Genomic DNA, 20,036 nt, shown 5'->3' with positions numbered 1-20,036 from the left:
ACCATATGATGGAGAACTGCCATCACCAGAATGCTTCAGACTTTGTAGAAAGCATGGCCTTGCTAAGACCCTGACTTGGATTTCTAGCCTCCAAAACCATGAGACTATAAATTTTTGTTTGTCAATCCGACCTGTGTGTGGTACTTGTCATAGCAGTCTTGGCAAACTGAGACACTATTTTAAGGTACAAAAGGCTAAGAGCTATAACCCTGGGAGGCCAAAGGTAAAGAATTTGATCAAACTTAGTAGAGAAGCTGTATAGGAGATAGGATTAACATAAGACCTGCGGAACTACTTGGGAGTAGATGGCATTAGGGTGGTGGCAGTAAGCTGCTTTATATTATCTGGTTTGTGTAGAACAGTCTGGGAGGAAGAGAATGTTTGTTTACCCCAAATGGTGATTTTAGGTATGGAGGAAGAACACTGAAAGATAAGAACTTTGTTGCCACAGGAAATGCATGCACTCCTTTTGTCATCCCGCAGTATATAAGCAGGATCTGGTTAAGAATAAGATTGTCTGATGTCTGTGGTCTGTTATCGCTGAGCTTCAGACCCCCTGAATCTGTCTGTGTCTGTCTTTCTTTCATTCTTTCTTTCTCGTCGTTCCTTAATATCCTTCGAGCTCCGTTTCACAGGAAGCAACAAAGCTGGAAACACCCACCTTTCAAAAATTACCGAACAGAGTTCTAGGCCCTTGAACGTCATCATCGAAACAATATTGCACAGTGACTGACAGGGAACCCGTAGAACATTTAGAAGCAGAGACACTAGTGGGCAGACCAAAGTCCAGTTCTCTACTTGTTTGGCCTAGGGCAGTTGAAAGAACTCCTTTGGTCTGAGTAATCCTGAGAGTTTGGGGAGTGAAGGAAGCAGGAAACTGGAATATCTATTAATAACTTAAGTGAGCTCTCAGGTGAGTCTCTGAATAATGAATGAGATATTTTCATATTTGTTGATACTACACAAAACATGATGTATTCTATGTCTTTCATGTTGATATCATTTGGATTTTAGATCTCTACTTGAATATGCTTTCTTTTGTTTTCTGTTTTGTTTTTATATTATTCATAAGCAATTCAGTTCTTTAAATTACTAGTTCCTTTGGTTAACAATCATTCATATTTTCTCCATCTTCTTCCTATACAGATTAATTTGAATTTGCATATGGCACTTCCCAGAGTATCTCAGAAGGAATTTGTGGGAAGTAAAATATCCGAGATGGTATGTTCCAGTTTACTATTGCTGCATTAAAAAAAAAAGAAAAAACTACCCTAAAACGTAAGTAGCTTTGAACAAGAATATTTATTTCACTTACAAATTTTCGGTTGGGTCAGGCCTGGGCAGAACAGCTTTTCCTTGTTTCATTTGGCATTAGCTGGAGAGACTTGGATGCTGGTGCTGGTGTCTCTGTAGGCTCACTCACATTCTGGTGGTTCGTTCTGGCTGTTGGCTGGGGCATTACCTAGGGGATGAGGATGAAACAGCTGAACACGGCCCATCAATGTGCTGTCTGACTTCTTCCAGCATGGTAGATGGGTTCCCAAGTTGACACTGAGAAAGAGAGAGAGAGACAAAGAGAGAGGGAGAGGAAGATTTAATGCCATTTATAATTTAGACCCTGAGGTAAACCAATGTCACCTCTGCCCCATTCTCTTTGTCAAGGCGTCAAAAAAACCTGTCCAGTTTCAAAAGGATGGACTATAGACTTCACCTCCTGGTAAGGAGTGTTGAGGTTCTACAGGGGTATGTGGAACTATAAATATTGTAATGGATGTTTTGGAAAATAGACTCTTCCACAGGTTGCATTTCTAAAACTGCATGTATTATGCGCATATGCATATAATTTTGCTTGTCAGAGAACTAAAGTTCAAAATAATGTTCCCTCTTTAAAAATATGGCTTCATTGCTTTCTCACATCCAGTTTTGCTAAGAGGAAATCTGAAGCAAGTATGATTCTTGCTCCTTTGTAGTATTAAGTGAAAGAAGTTAGCTGCCTACATTGGTGTTGCTGGGAGCAATCCCTTTAACAAGAAGTGACAGGGACTTTCAGAAGAGTCAGAAATAATTGTAAGGGCTTTCTGAAAAAAAAATGGAATGCACCCTGCAAAAGTTGCAGTGTAAGCACAACTGGAAATAAAGTTATTTTAGTCTAATAGCAATAGCCTGTTCAAAATATATAAAGATACAAATACATAATCTCTTTGTGCTTTTTTACCGATTGTAGAGACAGACCTTCCAATTTAATGTGGAAATTTTTTTTCCTTTAAAAAGTGTTCTGGGGCGGGCCGCGGTGGCTCAGCGGGCAAAGTGCTTGCCTGCTATGCCGGAGGACCTCGGTTCGATTCCCGGCCCCAGCCCATGTAACGAAAACGGAGAAACAAAATACAATAAAAAAACAAGAAAATGTTTAAAAGATGTTTCCCTTTCTTCCTCTCTTCCTTCCTTCTATCCTTCCTTCCTTCTCTCTGTCTTTCCTTTAAAAAAAAAAAAAAAAAAAAAAAAAGTGTTCTGCATGAAAATAGTAAACTGGACACCAAAACCTAATTTTTAGTAACCTCTAAAAGCATTCATAGTAATCAATAGATTCATACCCCTTTGCAACACTCAGTATGCTTTTCAAAATATCTACACCTGATTTTGATGAATTACCAAATTGTGACTCAGAACTTTTCCCCCATTACTTTGTTAAAAATGCTTTAATAAGTTCAGATATAAAATATTCATTTTTACTATACATACATCTTAATAAATTATATTAAGAAATATTAAATTCCATACAATTTGGATATTAAAAACTAAAGACAATTTGTGGAATATCGCTCTAATTCCTTAGTATAATCTTTCAGCTCAGAAATTTTATCTTCTGCGTTGACAGCTCAGTTACTTAGTCTATAATAGAATTTTGCATTTTGGTGATCATAGCTTTTGTTTTCTTTTTATCACAGCTTATTGTTGTTGTTAATGGACATTTTATCATATTGCCTCCCTTGAAGGTTACTCCTTCTATTTTAAGTTTTCTGCTTTCCCTTTTATTTTGTACATTGAGAGATAGTTCTTATATTCACTGGTTTGGTTCCTTTCTTCTTGGTATTGTTTTTTCCTCAAATGCTGAATAAGTTTTTAAGTTTCCAATTTAAGTGGTGCCTTTTCTACAACCACAGTAGACATTTCATTTTGTCTTTGTTGAAGCCTTTTCTTGCTTATATTTTTCTTGTGATTTGTTTAGGCCTCGTATTTCTATTAACCCAATTCTATTAGTATCTTCTAGGAATTCCTTATCTTTTCTGGTTTATTGACGGTATACAAATATATTCTGGTTTAGTTTTATATTTCTTTACAGTTTTTTTTCAAAATCAGATGCATGATCTTTTTATTTGAAAGAGAAGTGAATTTGTACGCAATGTGTCATTTTGGCCCAATTTCCACATACCTATTAGTAAAGCCAGTTGCATTTTATATTTCCCCATTATACTAACAGGTATTTTATAAAAGTTACATCAATGTTAATAATATGGTGATACAGGGGTAGAATTGTTGAAGTGGAATTTGCATTAAATGTTAGGTGGTTTCTTTTGTTTGTTTGTTTTTTTAATTTAGACATGGTTATTCTTGGCTGTAAGAATTGGATAGGTCATTTGATGTTTGGTTGTTTCTGTTTCTGGATTTACAATACGGATGTAATGTATTAAACAAACTTAGCCTTATTTTTCCTCATTGGATCATCTGAGTATCAAATTAAATGGCAGAAATTAAATTCCACTAAAAGTGTAAGACCATACACATGCAGGGTATCGGCAGTTGATTTTTCTTGTTGAATTAAAATCTCCTTGAGGGCAAGGATCGTGCTTAATATTTCATATGCAAATTGCGTACTCCTTTTCTTCTTTAAGACCCATTAAAAGCCATACCTCTTCATGGAATTGTTCCTTTATAGTCCACCCTCCCCCAACTGTGCATACTGCAGGCAAGATTGAGTGCCCCCTTCTATATGTTTTTTTTCTAGCCAGAGCATAGATTTATCACTTCATTCACTTTACTGCAATATGATTGTAAGTCCTCCATCCATGTCTGTGAAGTCAAAATCTTGATTGAATATATCTTAAGCTGTTCTGGGAGCTCTTCGAGAGAAGAGTCTCTGTTTCTTTCTGCACTATTTTCCTGGCACATAAATAGTTACAGTAATATTTATACCACCTCATCACTTTTCTACATGATATATAGCTATATTCTTTTTCTAAGTGATAGGTTTTTTCCTTCATTTACTCATTACAAAAAAAATCTTGTGATGTAATTTTTATTTTCTATATTTTAAAGGGAAGAAAAATGAAGGCAAAAAGAGATTAAGTAAACTCCCTAAGTCACAATCAGAGCCAATACACAAACCCAGAGAATTTAGCTACAGAACATGTACGCTTAATACTATGCTTATAGTATAAACTTGATAACACTGAGTGAATATGCATCAGAAGAATGTAAAACATACATGAACTATATTTTATACATCCATTTCAATATTAATATAAAAAAACTGTATTTATAAAAGTTAATGGAACAAAGCCACAAAATTTCCACAAGATCTATAGTGATTATCTTATGATATTTACAGACTAGCAAACAGGTGTTTCCAATATTTTTTAACATTCAATTTATGAAAATATTTGCAACATACCTCATTTATTGAGGATGTATTCTGCCATTTGGTATTTTTCTAAATTAATAGAAATATTCAAGTACTTACATTTGTGTATATAGTATCTGTTAATACAAATAATCTAATTTATGCTCTTGCAAATGTTTTCTTAAATTTCAGAGTAAAACCATCTTATTCTTTGAATTTATAGGCATAAATAGCCAAAGAGAGATTAAGGTTATAGTATTAATTTTGCGCTGCATTGGGAGAAAAGCTTTTGTTTTTCACTCTGCCCAAAGATGCAAAATATATAAATGAAAAAGTAATCATATTTTAAAAAACAACTATGTCTATATCTATGAATATTTGAGACTCATTTACATATATGTATTTTTTCAAACAGTCTTGTTTGGGAATGGCACATGCAGAAAAACATGTAAATGTCTTTTTTATTCTGACAAAATTTGGGATAGATATTAACAATACTGCTAAATTTCTCTCATCACAAATAAACTTATTGACTGGTTTATTAACCAGTATCTCCAAAAATCACGAACATACATAAGCCCACACATGGTTAAATATATCTTTTCTACAGGCTGAGATATTTCATTCCGGCTTTCCTAATTCCCTGTGCATAGAAATAATAATACGACAGGTCCCTAGGTTTATTTCACTTCCTTTTTTCTCTTCCCAAGCATTGTCGTAAAAATAAATGAATATTGTTCCACTGTGCATGCTTTGTACATTCATGATGAGAATGTATTCAGGATAATTCATTTATTTTCTTTCTTTTAACAATCTCTGTGGCAAGAATGAGATGTCTGAATTTTAATGCCTAATATGATCTTTGGCAGACTATAAACTTTTAATAGACTTTAAACATAAAGGGAGGGAGAGACTAAATAGCAGAAAAGTCTGTGGTTTGATCCCAGGAAATCCTGATTAATAGCCTTCAGATTATGTCAGACCACCCTGAATATTTTCTGATAACAATTGGTTCGTTTTATTTCCAAATAAGTTATAATTGACTTTATTAACTTCAAACCAAAAAACAAAAACAAAGCAAAAACAAAAACAGAAACAAACGAAGGAGTGGTGACGTAAGAATATACATTCCTATATGTCAGATTACAGCTAGATCATCTAGCATTTTATTTGCTCTCTGCCATATTGGTTCCTGTTCATTTTATATGACAAACATAAGAGGTTTAAGATGACAAGGGGTTTCTTTTTCAAACTTGTCCCTCCTGTGAATTTTTCTTGAGTAACCAAAAATTAACACAATTTCAGACACATATTCAATGTTGTCTTTAAAGCTCAAGAGCAAAATATCGATTGATTTTAATGGTATGCAAACATAGAATTTAAGGCTTTCTTAATGAAAAGATATCTTACTTAATATCTTTGAGCAAAGTGTTCCTAGGTGACTTAAAATTTTTGTTCTTCATTTAAAACTTTACAAATATAAATTTTAAGTATTATGATGTTTATAGTTTTATCAATAAAACAGCCTCCAAAGCCTACATGTAATAAAAATCCAAGTGCTTTGCAATAGGAAAAAAATGGACTTAGATATTGATAATGTTCAAAAGGCTCAAAACATATATATTTGTTAGTTTCCCATGAACACCTTTTTAAAATATAAAATGACTTTTTCTTATATAAATGTAAGCAAAAGCTTTTCATGGTATGATGAATTACTATAAATATATCTTCCAAAATTGAATTTCCCCTTAAATGAAAGAAGGAAGAAAAGAAAACAGTTTTAAAAATTGCTTGTTATTGCAACAATATACACAACCCCCTGAGCTTTGCCTTTTAAATCAGCATTCTGCTGTTAAATAATAAAAGAAAAGTCCCATTATTTTCCCAGTTTCACTTTGCTTAAAGTGATTGATGTAGAATTTTACTGCCATCCAATGGCAGCTGCCTAATATAGCTCAAGTGACTGTCTAAAGCTTTTTGATCAAATTGCAGTCTAGGGAATATAACTTATGTAGTACATTCAGAACTTACATCAATACATCTCTGTTTGTTACACATTGAGAAAGAAATATGAGTACAGTTTCAATTTATTGTGCGTTCTCCAAATTCAATTTAACAGTGAATTACTAATATTGCTGAACATAATTACCTAAATGAATAAATCAACCTAGGCTACTCACTAGAGAGAACATTAGAGCATAATATTAATTTTTACATGCACCTCATCATATTAGTTTAAAAGGGTTCCTTTTATCACTAACAATCTTTTCCTACCAGGCAAAATAGCCTTTATTAAAAGACTGTTCTCAGCTTTACTTCTCTTATTTGAAAGTCATTTGAATCATTTTAGCTGCTACTGTACATCATATAATTTCTGATTAACATTAAATTGCATACTGTTTTAATTACAATCTCCATTCCTAAATGATTGAGCATTTAGATTATTTCTTAAAAAGGCAAAATAAAAATTATGTCTGATTGATATGAATGAGTTTGTGCTATAAATATTCAAGCTTAGTTATTTAAAATTCCTGATTTGGGGTAGAAGAGTTGATGGGTAATAAACCAATTTTATTTTCCATTAACATGAACTAAAATATTAAATATTTGATATTGTAGGTAAATTGCTATTCCAAAGTGATTTTATTTGAATAAAGTTTCATTAAAAATTTTATTTTATGATTTGTGCATGTATGACAATTTTGTTAAAGTATAAAAAATTTAGTTCAGTGATGAATTATTTTTAATATAAGGTAAATTCAGATCAATATCTTGCTCATTAAAAAAGCATTTTCAATGTTACTTTATTCGGTTGAATTTTTAAAAGTATGCATGCATGTGTGGATACATGTATGTGTGTAAAAACAGCCTCAGGCTTTAAATATGTTGCAGTAATCTTGAACATCTGAGACCAATAAATTCAATAATTCAGTGGAATTGAAACACAATAACATATTTATTTTAATTTATTTTGTGTTCAAATATTTAATCCTAGGTCTTTTTTGTTTCAGCTAAAACCTCAGAGTGATATTGTTTTCTAAAGGATTTCCAAATTATGTACAAAATACTTTTAGAAAAATCTGACAAGACTGCATGCTGAGAGAGATTTTGTAAGGAGCTTAAATGATTTGAGTAATTTGGGGAGAAACAGATGAACTGATGAACATTTTCTAATATTAGTAGAAATAGAAGATTCCGTACTTATAGAATAAAGAATGGGTCTCCAGTACCTCTGGGTATACTGAGTTCTATAGCATTATAATACCTTATTTATAGAGATACCAAAAAATCACAAATTAAAGAAAACACTATGACTTTGAGAGAGAGATACCATCGATGACACATTACAATTTGACCACGAGCTAGTAAATACTGAAAAGAATTCCTCTTTTTATCTGAGGGCTTTTTCAAATTATTCATTTGTATATACTAGATCTGATTTTTGTTTAACACATTTAATAATAACATCACCAGAGAAATATTCTTTTTCTAACCTGATGCTTTTGGTATGATAGCTGAAAACGTAATGTCCAAAAGGAAATCTAAATTTCACTGTGCCTCAGCTTCATTTACAAGATTAAATGTAAATCTTTTACATTTTTCTACTACATTTACAAGATTAAATGTAAATCTTTTACATTTTTTCTACTGACATCAGATAATGATGTCAGTAGAAAAAATAAGTTGCTTAGTGCATTCAGACATTAAAATAGTTTGAAATAAATTTAAATTAATCATCAAAAGTTCCATTTTAATTTTAAAAATATGTTCTATTTTTAATAAAAAATTTTAATTTAAAATTAAAATATTGAAATATACTTTAAAATATATATATATTTGACAAAGAAATAGTGAATTTTAAAAATCTATTTCAATTTGCAAATGATGCTTTAAAAGCATCAATTATATTTTCTTCATTTAATTGATATTACTCTGCAAATTCTTTTTATAAAGTGAAGGGTATTTTGCTTTGCCACCAAGCAAATATTCTAATACGTACAAGTTAGCATTTTCTCCACCTGCGTGTGTATTCAAGCAATTAAGTCAAAGTATAAACAGCATCTGCAGTTTTACCACTTAAAACTCATTTGTAAATAAGAACATTTCCATTGATATGATTTCTATAGCTACTGTGATTTTCTCATCCAATGCAAAAGTCAAATTAGAAGATTTAATTTCTTTATTCTTTATAAAATATGTAGTTTTGACTTCTTATGAAAAAATGAAATCTTATTTTAATACCCATTTCATTAGCATTATATGAAGGACTATTTATTATTTAAGGGTCTTCATTTAATATAATGGAGAAATATATTCTTTGTTTTTAGTGTAAGATATTAAAGGGATACAATAATTTCAACTCACATACATATATTTTCCCTAAATGTGATAAAAGGACAGATATAAATATTGGTATAGAAAAATGTTTAATTACCATATGATCTTTTGTACTATGCAGGTTATATGCAACCTTATTGCAAAGTTAGGTCTTAATTCTAACTTTAGGAATCACATAATTTAATGTGAAACTGATAGTATATCACTGTTACGAACATTTTCGTGTGTACTAATTTTTATTCCCACAGTTATCAAGAATGCTGATAATGCCTTTTTCAGATGTAGAAAGTGAAACAGAAAAAAAAATAATAATGCTACACACACCAAGAGAAGGGAATGGGTAAAATTCCAAGCTGTATATATCTTTAATGTTGTCAATGCTTTTAACATATTTAGATATTTGTTCTTTTATTCAATAAGCACCTTGCTACCAAACTCATGCACTTATATTTGCATTATGTTTAAAAATTATTTGGAATAAAACCTAAAGCTGTGGTTCTAAATTAAATACAACCTTCTGTTTGCTTCTTTCCCTGACAAAAAAAGAAATTCTTACCCCTGGGTAACACAATTCTTATGTCATGACACAGAAGTTCCCACAGCTTTCCAATTTCATCAGAAATGGAGAAGCCCATTATGTTTCTGCAAGACAGCATTGCTGAAGGCTTCTGCCAGCCATCCAATAAAATGGTAGCTATTTTGTGTTAAGCATGCTAATATCAGATCCTATCAAACCAAAACTTTCAGAAGCGCAGAGCTTGGTCTTTCTTCCCCCAAAGAGAGCATCAAAATATGATCAAGATAAAAGCAAAAACTTCTGATGAGTATACACTACATGATTAAAACCCTAAGTCCCTATGGTTTAAACCTTGAAGACATTTTAATTATCTATTTAACATCTTGCTATTTCTGGAATTCTGACTGAGAATGTTTCTGACATTGCACTTCGTGGAATGTCCTTTTCTCATACTGAGCTGCTTTTATACTCCAGATGTAAACACAAAAGCTTGTCTTTCATCTTTTTAAACTCTATCACATAAAAGGAAAAGTAAAAACCCTAAAACCCACTTTTGTAGTGGCTTTCCTATATATACTATGGATTATAAAATTAATGACTTTCTCTTAAATATAGACATTTTCCTTAAATGTCTGTTTTTATCAAGATTATACTTTTAAAAGCCTTTGATTTGTCATGCTTTAGTTTTGTTTCTTTGAGGAGAAGGGTAAAAGCGATAATGTTTTGGATACAATGCTCACCAATAGGATTATTTTTTTTTCACAGGAATTATTACTCAAAATTTCCACTAAGTTTTTAATTTGACAAAAATGAACAAATTATTGTTTAAAATCTCCCTCTAAAATTCCAGAGTAGTATTTGCTAAATAAATTTGCATTTAAAACAAAGTTTGCCTGAGCTAATTTAAAACTGGTTGAACTAAGTAATGTGAAAACCTTGGAAGAAAAGTTCGAAGTATTAGGTATTAAGGGAATTAGTATCACATTTTCAAATACTCAGAAAGTAACATTTTTCATTGCTACAATCTTTGTGACTTTTCTCACAGTTTTTGCATTTCTTTATAGTTGTCAGATGGTTTAATTGTCTCTTTCTGTCTATCTCTGTATACTTCTGAAGGTTATTTGTATGTTTCTATAAGTCTATATCCATTTTACCTTAGAAAACGCAAATAACACACCATCAAATATTTTGCATTAAGAGCAGAAGATATATCGGAATATGTGTTCCTATGGTTTTTGTTTTTAGATTAAAACTATGTTAAGTTAAACAATATTTGTCTCTAAAATGTGCCTATTTATAATGGGATTTGGACAAGAATAGACACTTTCTGTTGGGTTTATAGACCTTATGGCTCTCGGAGTTACTCACAGGAGACAGATTTCAGCCTAGGAGGGGGTATCTGCTAACTAGGACTGAAGCATCATGGAGGTGGCAAGCTCCCAGATTACCACTTGAGATCCATTGCTGGCTGATCAACAGAGCAGCTTTGATTGCAATTTTACAAAGCCAGATTCCTGCTGTTCTGGCTACAAGATTTGTTTTGTTTGTTGCGAGAGGGGAGGTAATGCTTGATTTTTTATTTACCTCCAAACCTTAAAGCTCAGTGTTGGCCTTAGGAAAGATGAAGATTTCTTAAAACTAAATTCCATGAAAATGGACAATAAGAAAACAGTTCTTGCTGTTTTCTTGTTCGTATCCCATCTCCTAAGTGCTGGACCAAACCTCCTTTTAAATTTCAGAATGACCTCTGAACCAAAGTAACCAGGTAACCAAGGTTTATCCCAGACCTGGAACCAGAGAAAGACCTTTCACAAAGAAGATAAGACTGAAAGAAAACACAGAGGCTCTGAGATGACCATCAAGTCAAGGCAGACAGCCAAGACCTTTGTGTACTTGGTTGGATTCCGTTCATCTCATATTCCATTTTACATTGTGTCTTTTCATCTTTACCTTGTATAACTTTCTTTTAGCATGAAAATAAATGATGTAGGGGAGCATGAAATATCAAGTAGACAGTGTAATAAAATATTGAGTTACAAATTAATGTAGAAAATAGCACAATGCGAAGGTGGCTCAGTGGCAGAATTCTCACCTGCCATGCTGGAGACCCAGGTTCAATTCCCGGTGGCTGCCCATGCAAAAAACTAATAATAATAATAATAATGGAAGATAGGATAAAAATTATTTTAGATTCAGATTATAAAGAGATTTGAATGACTTGTTTAAGGACAGTTTAGACTGTAAAGAACTGTTAAAAGTATGCTTTGATATGATGTTTGCATTTCATATTTCAGTGTGGTTTATTTTTCAAAATGGATATACTTGAAGACAGAGGCTATAAATTCATATACACATATTTTTTTTTTTTCGTGGGCAAGCACCAGGAATAGAACCCAGGTCTCCAGCACAGCAAGCAAGACATCTGCCACTGAGCCACCATTGCCCACCCTAATTCCACATATTTTGTGTCAACATATTGATCTTCAACTTCCAAATGGGCAGTACAGCTCAACATATCCTTCTTGAATATAATGATGAATGAATAAGATTAAGTGCAATGTTTAGAAACTTGACAGTACTTAGTGTAACATATATTCATCATTCTAACAGATTTTAATTGTTAAAATGAAACTATTAATTATTTTTATTTATTCAAATAATTTACTGTAAACACAACCTCATTCATATCAGATCAAATACTAAATAAATTTTCAGTGATAAAATTAATATGAGGGCACAATATATTTTTATTACTAAATAGATGTTTTTATAAGGCATGAATAGATTCTGTCCAAGTTTGTCCTTGGGAGAGACTTAATAGCAAAAGCATTTATGAAATACAGTTTTCTTTCTCTGGAGTTCCAATGAGGGTGCACATTAACATTACTTACTACAAATATTTTCTGAATTAATTTTGAAAAGGTTAAAAAAATGAGCACTAAGAAATGCTTTTAAAAATTAAAAAAGAGTATTGTCTATCCTTCACTACAGAGAGTCAATATTTATAAATCAACAGATACAGTTTTCACTGACTCACAGGATTCCTGAGAGTTTATTGGAATTCATTACATAAGACCTTGCCCAACTGAACCTTGAGAAAACATTTCAAAGCACTGACACTGAAGATAGAAGTGACCTATTAGAGAAGTTTTATAACACAACTTGACCATTTCCATTTTTTCAAGGGTGTTGGCAGGCCAGGTTCTCCTAGGACATTAGGGGAAGTGTCTTAATGACCAGCCTAGTTGATTTGTTTGGAATTGTCATCTGCTTCTAGGGTTAACTATATGGGTCAGTCATTATGTCTCACCTGGAATTGTTAGTCTGGGCCGATGGATGAGCTGTGTCTAGAATTATCAACATGTTCAAACTGATCAGATTATCTAAGCTTAACTATCGGCAACGGTCGGTCTTTGCTGAAGGTTTGTCCATTAGGACTGGTTGGCACTGCCTCTAGAGTAAATATATATATTAAATGACAGCTAGATATTCAGAATTCTCAGGGATGTTTCCTTAATGGTTCAGCTAGGCGTGATTTATGTGAATACAGATTCTTGCATGTTCATTGATGGAATAGGCATAGAATATTATGCTTACTTGAACCTTAGGGAGACATACATTACTGTTTCATATAAATGCATGTTTATTCAAGTCTTTTGTCCATTCAATGTCATACTTCTGCTAAGTTCCCAGAACACTTTCAGCTTAAAAGGTTATGTGTAAATGGAACTACGTACGTAACATCACTATGAAAATGCCTGCCCTAATAATAACAGCAGTAATAGCAAAAGTTTATTGAGCCTTACTTTGAATCAGGTGTCAAAGGAGAACTCAAAGACAAAGACATTTAGAAAAGATAATGAGTTCCCTGCAGAAAAATTTTCATTCGAGAATAAGATTTATTAGAACTAGCGCTTTACATTAAAAAAAGAAAATAGACTAGGTATCAAAGTTATCCCGTTTGTAGTGAGTTTTGAGGTGGAAAAACAGTAACTTTCTACAGGATTATGTTATTCACACACACACAAAATGTCACATAACTCCAGACATCAACATTGCCAACATCAGTAAAACGTTATTTTTGCTAAGTTGTCAGTAACTCACAAGAAAAACTCACAATTTTGTTTAATTTGGGCACTACAGAAATTAGTCAGTTTTTAAATCGTCATTGCTGATTGTGTGTTTTGTTTTTATCTGAGGATGCAAAGTGTGTTGCTGTCTTTTTTTTCCTTTTATCTGATTGAGGCATGTGATGAGAAGACGTGCTTAAAATAGAGCAGGGCAAGTTCTCAGATTTTCCTTCACCAGCATTGCACCGGGCACATTACTACACTTAATTCCAATAAGACTATGATGCTCATTGAGTGTTGTTTACTCATCAAATTTAAAATTACACTGGAGGTGAAATCTAATTTGAATTAGTAGTACACTAAACTTAGTAAATAATTTAGTGACTCCCTTGAGAATGATCTAAAATGTCAGCACCCACTTGTACCATATGCATGGTCAGTATTATTTTCTGTTAGAGACTCTTGATGAGATTACAGAGAAATTAGAAACTAATTAAGCAGACAGAACCAAACTTTTTACCCCCCATTCCATTATGTGCAGCCTATTATTCCTCCAGGAATGTCTTCAACTTCACTTTAACAAGCTGAAAAGACATTATGAAGATGAATGTGTCAATAGTTCTATTCCGTATTTGCATATGATTAACAATGCAGGAATAAAACACTCTTGGAGCTATGTGTGGTAGGATGTTGTGCTTTTCCTTTTGAACTGTATCTTCCATGCTTATTTATTGATGAATGATAATGTATCTTTATGTTGAAGCCTCTTCACTAATGACAAATTGATTTTGAGAAAGTCTCAATTAAAATAGAAAAGCCTGCATTTAAACAATTTTACATTTTTCAAAGATTCAGTTTATTTTTCTTCAAAATATAGTCAAGGGGGTGCAAATGTAGTTCAGCAGTAGAATTCTTGCCTGCCATGCAGGAGACCTGGGTTCTATGCCCAGTCTATGCACTTCCCCCATAAAACACAATCAAAACAAACAAACAAAAATTCAACAAGCAGTGCTGCAATAATAGGATACTCACATGGTAATATAATTAAATGGGACCCCGTCATGCAGCATACAATAAAAAATGCATTCAATAATGCACTAGCTAACATAGTATTTTCAAGTAAGGCCTTCTGAGCTTATGATGTATGAATCAAATTCAAGTGTAATTGGCACCATTTGCACATCAACAGTTAAACCACTAACTGTTAAAAATAGTAAGTTAGATAAGGTCAAATGGAACCAGTACTCCAATGATTACAAATAAAACTTAACTTTAGCATTGCTCAGCTTTGATGACCATATTTTTTTTCTTTATTATATTTGGTGATATATCACAAAGTCAGAGAGGAATCCAGGTCTGGATGAGTTAAAATTAAAGTGGGAACCACAGAAAGGATTGATGCTAGACCAAGGAACTACTAAGTCCAGCAATTCCCACTGCCTTCTGGAGTGTCTTGTATTCCTCCCTCTTCTCCATTTACACTGACTCTGGTCTCACAGTGCCACCTCTCAACTGAAATATCATAGGTAACCTTTTCTCTTCCTAACTAGTCTCTATCTCTAGATTCTTCCTGCCCCCATCTGTTTTCCACACTAACGCCAAGAGTTTTGTTTCTAACACACAAATAAGATTAAATTTCACTTTTCGCCCTAAAAAAATTACACATTGGCTGAATGATAGATGCCTGATTTAATGTGACTTGTGAGGCAGTAAATGCATTTCCACTTTAAGGCTTCACCATCTGCAACCCCTTCCACTGCCCACCCCCACCCCCACCCCCTGCCTGCCCACACACGCTACCTCTGTTCCCTAATCTCACCACCTTCCTCCCAGTTCTCCAGCAGTCACACGGCTCCATAGCCCCAAACATTCGCTTTCCTCTGCTTAGGATAACTGAACTTCATCCCCACAGGTAAATCTTCATGTTTTTTAAGAAGCAGAGACAGTACCTTGTTTTTGAAGCTTCCTCTAACTCTAGGAAAAATTTATAATATATTATGATCATACATATTAATCACATATATCTCTGTCTTCTCTCTGTCTCTCTGTCTCTGTCTTTGTCCCTCTCTCTCTCTCTCGATAATACTAGAAATGATGAGGCAGGGATAGTCATTTTCTAAGGTCATTTGTCTGAAGAGTTAAGGACTGAATGGCCCAAACAAAATAATAAAGACGAGAACACTGACGTTTGTCACAAGGGCAGAGTGATACAGCATCAGTGGTAAGGAGCTCTGCCTTTGTTGTCACTTCTGTTTCATCCAGAAGACCAATTTATTTCACACTAGGTGAGGATTTACTCCCATATCTACAGGTGGGAGCAACTCGACCCCATAAAGGGTTAAACCGATTTGAGTGAAATGCTGAATTCAATTTACCTACTGATCTCATCTTTCCAAACTAGTAAACTGTGAATTGTAGGCATTCCAATTGTGAGAATTGTGTCTTTTCTATAAAATGAGACAATGCGAGTGAAACATTTAGTTCTGTTTCCACTGTGGTTACCATCAATTTCATTATCTCTGTTCCTTCTGATGCTGCTTAGCTTTTATTCCCTATAGGTTTAATCTATACGCTGTTAGCTTAATTCTACATCAAATTTGCTTGGTAAAATAATAGATTTGCTGAGTTAAAGAATAGATCAGTTAGCTACTGCCAGAATGATGCTGCATAATAAGCCATACCAGAACTCTGTGATATTTAACAGCAAGCATGTATTTCTCACCTGGCATAGATGCAACAGCTGGGGTTTGGTCGATCTGAGCCAGGCTGACATGGAAGTAATTTCGAGATGCAGACTGCCTCAATCTGTCCAGTGTGTCCTCTAAAGCCATCAGCTACCCAACACACCTTCTTAGGAAGAAAGGCTGGAATGCGAGAAGGCCAGGCAAGTTCTCTTGCTAACCAGACTTCAAGGCCCTGCTTGTGTCCTGTGTAGTGATATCACATACTGGGCCTTAACCAAAGTCAGGCTGCAGGCAGCAAAATTCCTGCCATGGGAAGGTGAGCATTGCTAAACAAGGAGATGATTTGACACAATGAAGTTGTCCATATCCCCTCCCCAAACCAAAACTGCCACTGTAATATAATGAGCCGATAGTCAGGCAATCTGTACTTTGTGAATACTCAGATTTCAAAGGACTCGTACATGTGTACCACCTCTTCAAGAATCTGCATGCTGGGAACTTTTCCCTTGCTCCTGATTTCAGAAATAGTCAGTTGCAGAATCTTCCCTCCTCCAGTGATCTGCTCTCCTCTGCTTTAGCAACTGTCCACTAACTTATCTCTGGGTCAAAGTGATGCAAATTTGTTCTCAAGTTATACTGGTCTTGATTTTGCTACCATAGATATTTGTATGCCCATTACTGGTGTTTTGACATATTTTTTTATCTCTCAATACTACAAAAAAAAAGTAATAGAAAAGATCAATAAATAATATTATATTAATTCCATCTCTCAAACCTTGACAGCAACTTATCTTCTGGTTTTCTAAATCACTTCTTATTTTATTAAAAGACACACATAGCATCTGTTTGAGGTTTTTTTTAGGACTCCTGTTATTTATTACCTAGAAAATTAAATTTGTATGTAATAGTGTTATGATTACATTCTCATTTTTATAAGTAGGCTTAGTATCCTTTAAATGACACTATAAGAAACACAAGCAATAGTCTTGAACCTTTCATTTTGTTTAGATGTTCTGCATAGTTCATTGTAGCTAAAGAGCCAGAGATTAATCAACATTTCATCAGTTCAGAGAATTAAATATCCCAAATGAGGAGAATCTCTTTCCCAGATCAAAGATCAAGTAAGTTACCATGGAAAAATTTTTAACAACAACCTCATTCAGCAGAATTTCAGACACTGAGCTATGCTTAGCAGGATTAGCAGCATAATATGGCATAAGGATACTCAATAAGATTATATGATTAATGCTTTTTTTGCAGCTGCAGATAGTCTCTTGCGGCTTATTCTGAGAAATGTGCTCCACTTAGACATGAATTGCAATGAGGCTGTGTTTCAGGTAGAAAACCAGGCAAGTGAAATTAGTACACAAGGATATAGTCCTGTATTTATCTCTAGCATTGTCTCCTCTTGAGCAGAGTAACTGTAAAATGATGAGACTAGATGGAATATTTTCTGCTTCACATTTGGTGTTTCAGCTAAAGACATTATTTTAAATTTAGCTATTCTTACTTCAAATGGCTGAATACACTCTTATTTGAGATTTAAAATTTGATGCAAAAATTCATTAATGTAAAAAGAAATATAAAGTTATCTTAAGTTAAAATGTATTACTGGACATTAAAAAACTACATTCTACAAAATTCTTCTTACTGTTGACATAAATAAAATTATCTTCAGATTGCATTTTATCCTATTCTTCAATAATGAGTTGCCCAGTAGGAACCCCTGGGAGTAAATGGATCAATGAATTCCAAACACACTGAAATGTTTCAGGAAACAGACTTACTTTTGCTTTAAAAAGTGAGCTCTTTAACTCTTTTCATTGGAGGTAATGGATCTTTGAAAGGATAGAACAAATTTTTTAATTTCTTAATACCTGACTAGTAGTGCCATTCTCTTCATAATAACCATTTTTATTCATCATGAATTATTCATGCACCTACCTTAATTTTAATTACCAACCCAACAAAGTTAAAATCACACTGTACCTAAAAATATAAACACTATCACACTGAAGTTGAGAATGCATTATTCTTTATACATAATTGCTATCATGCTGAGGTTAGGTTGCCACCTTTTCCTGTGAAACCACAAAGAGGTTCTGTACGTTACTGCCTTCAACATATGCACAAGCTAGTTTCTTTTATGCTTGTTAAAAACAGACCCTTTTGGCAATCTTCCTTTTTTTAATGCATTTCATCCTAGAAGGTTTATTAGTTTTGCTTTACAGAACCGTTCAGCAGGCATCATCACTAAAAAGAAAACTTAGCTCACCAAATACGCGACTCAGTATTTCATAGGATCGACTGAAACAGGGCTCCAGAAATCCCAAATTAATATAAGTTCTCTTCGGAGGCATAATTCACTAGAAGCAAAATAGATTCATAGGATTTACCTTGTGTTGGGGTACTGTCTCTGATATTGCATCTAGCGAGGGTAAGGAGTATTCATGTGTGTCATCCATGGATCAATGGCACAACTTTCAAAATATTATGCATCACCTTTCTATGGAACAAGAAAATATGACTGCATATTACATATTCCAAACACCTTGTATTGAACTCTCCCAAACACATCCAAGTGAAACAAGTGCAATACTGATTATCCATTTCTTGGTAATAGTATATTATACACCTTAAATTTCTAGTTAAAGTACAAGTACAAGATTAACAATTAAGTAAATACCATCTTTCTTGATAGTATTAAAAAATATATAAATTGAATGTTGCCTCCAAGTACATCAGACTATCAGAAATTAAATCACAGGATTTTTAAGTTGGAATGATGATGTCAGCACTGTTCATAATAGAAAATGATTGGAAAAGTTCACATCAAATGCAAGTATTGTATGATTTTTACAAAGTATCAGGCTGACATGATAAAATGAAATTTATTAGTAAGGCAGGAAAGCAAATTTCAGAAGAGTATTTTTAGCATGCCTATTTTTGTTAAAGCACATATGAACATAATTAATATTCACAACAACCATAGGAAATAGGTATTATCATAGGTATTATCATAATACCTAATTACAGTTGTGGTAACTGAGGCACAGAGAAGATAAATAAAACAAACACAAGCTTCCAAGGAAGTTTGATTTCAACACAGGCAATCTGGTACTAGAAGGCAATTTTCCTAGACCAGTCATTACTCATTGTGATTGTTTTGGAAGAGATATCAGTGAATTAAAGGAAAGAAAACAGAATCTATATATATATGTGTATCAAATCATATATGTTTTGAATGATTTTGATTATATGCTATAACATATTATTAATAAAATAAGTCATTTTACTTAAAACACAAAAAGATTTGAATTGGCATGAGCAAGGAAAATCTACTCACTGCATACCAAACTATAAACATTTCCTGTCAATATATTTTTTTTTCATAGGCAGGCACCGGGAATCGAACCCAGGTCTCGGGCATGGCAGGCGAGAACTCTCCCTGCTGAGCCACCATAGCCCACCCCTGTCAATCATTTTTAATGTAAGGGTTGTATTCTAGGAGAACAGACCCTGGATCCATCAAAACAATATGGCAATATAAAAAGTGCTACCTGTTCTGTTTTGGTTCTAGTTTTTTGTTTGTTTGGTTTTTGCTTACTGATTATGTAGAAGAAGATCTTCATAGAATATTATTGTGAAGCAGAAAATGAAGCACCCAAAACCTATGGAATTAGATTCATCTGTTCCATTTTAAAGGATCTGAAGACTTTCAGGTGCTTTATACTTTACATCTCTTATCAATTCTTGCATTCCTTCTGCTCCAGTTCTTACATGCCAGCAGCTCCAAATATGCATAGCTA

General features: G+C 33.4%; 1 pseudogene; it reads right to left on the bottom strand.

Moving 5' to 3' along the window:
- The window catches only part of LOC143683062 (protein TFG-like), a 31,083-nt pseudogene extending 14,709 nt beyond the window's left edge, over positions 1-16,374 (bottom strand).
- Positions 16,375-20,036: the final 3,662 nt, after the last annotated feature.

This window comes from Tamandua tetradactyla, chromosome 5 (genome assembly GCF_023851605.1).
Source record: "Tamandua tetradactyla isolate mTamTet1 chromosome 5, mTamTet1.pri, whole genome shotgun sequence".
Lineage (NCBI taxonomy): Eukaryota > Metazoa > Chordata > Mammalia > Pilosa > Myrmecophagidae > Tamandua > Tamandua tetradactyla.
The sequence above is the reverse complement of the archived record's forward strand: the minus strand, read 5'-3'. Positions and strand labels throughout refer to the sequence as shown.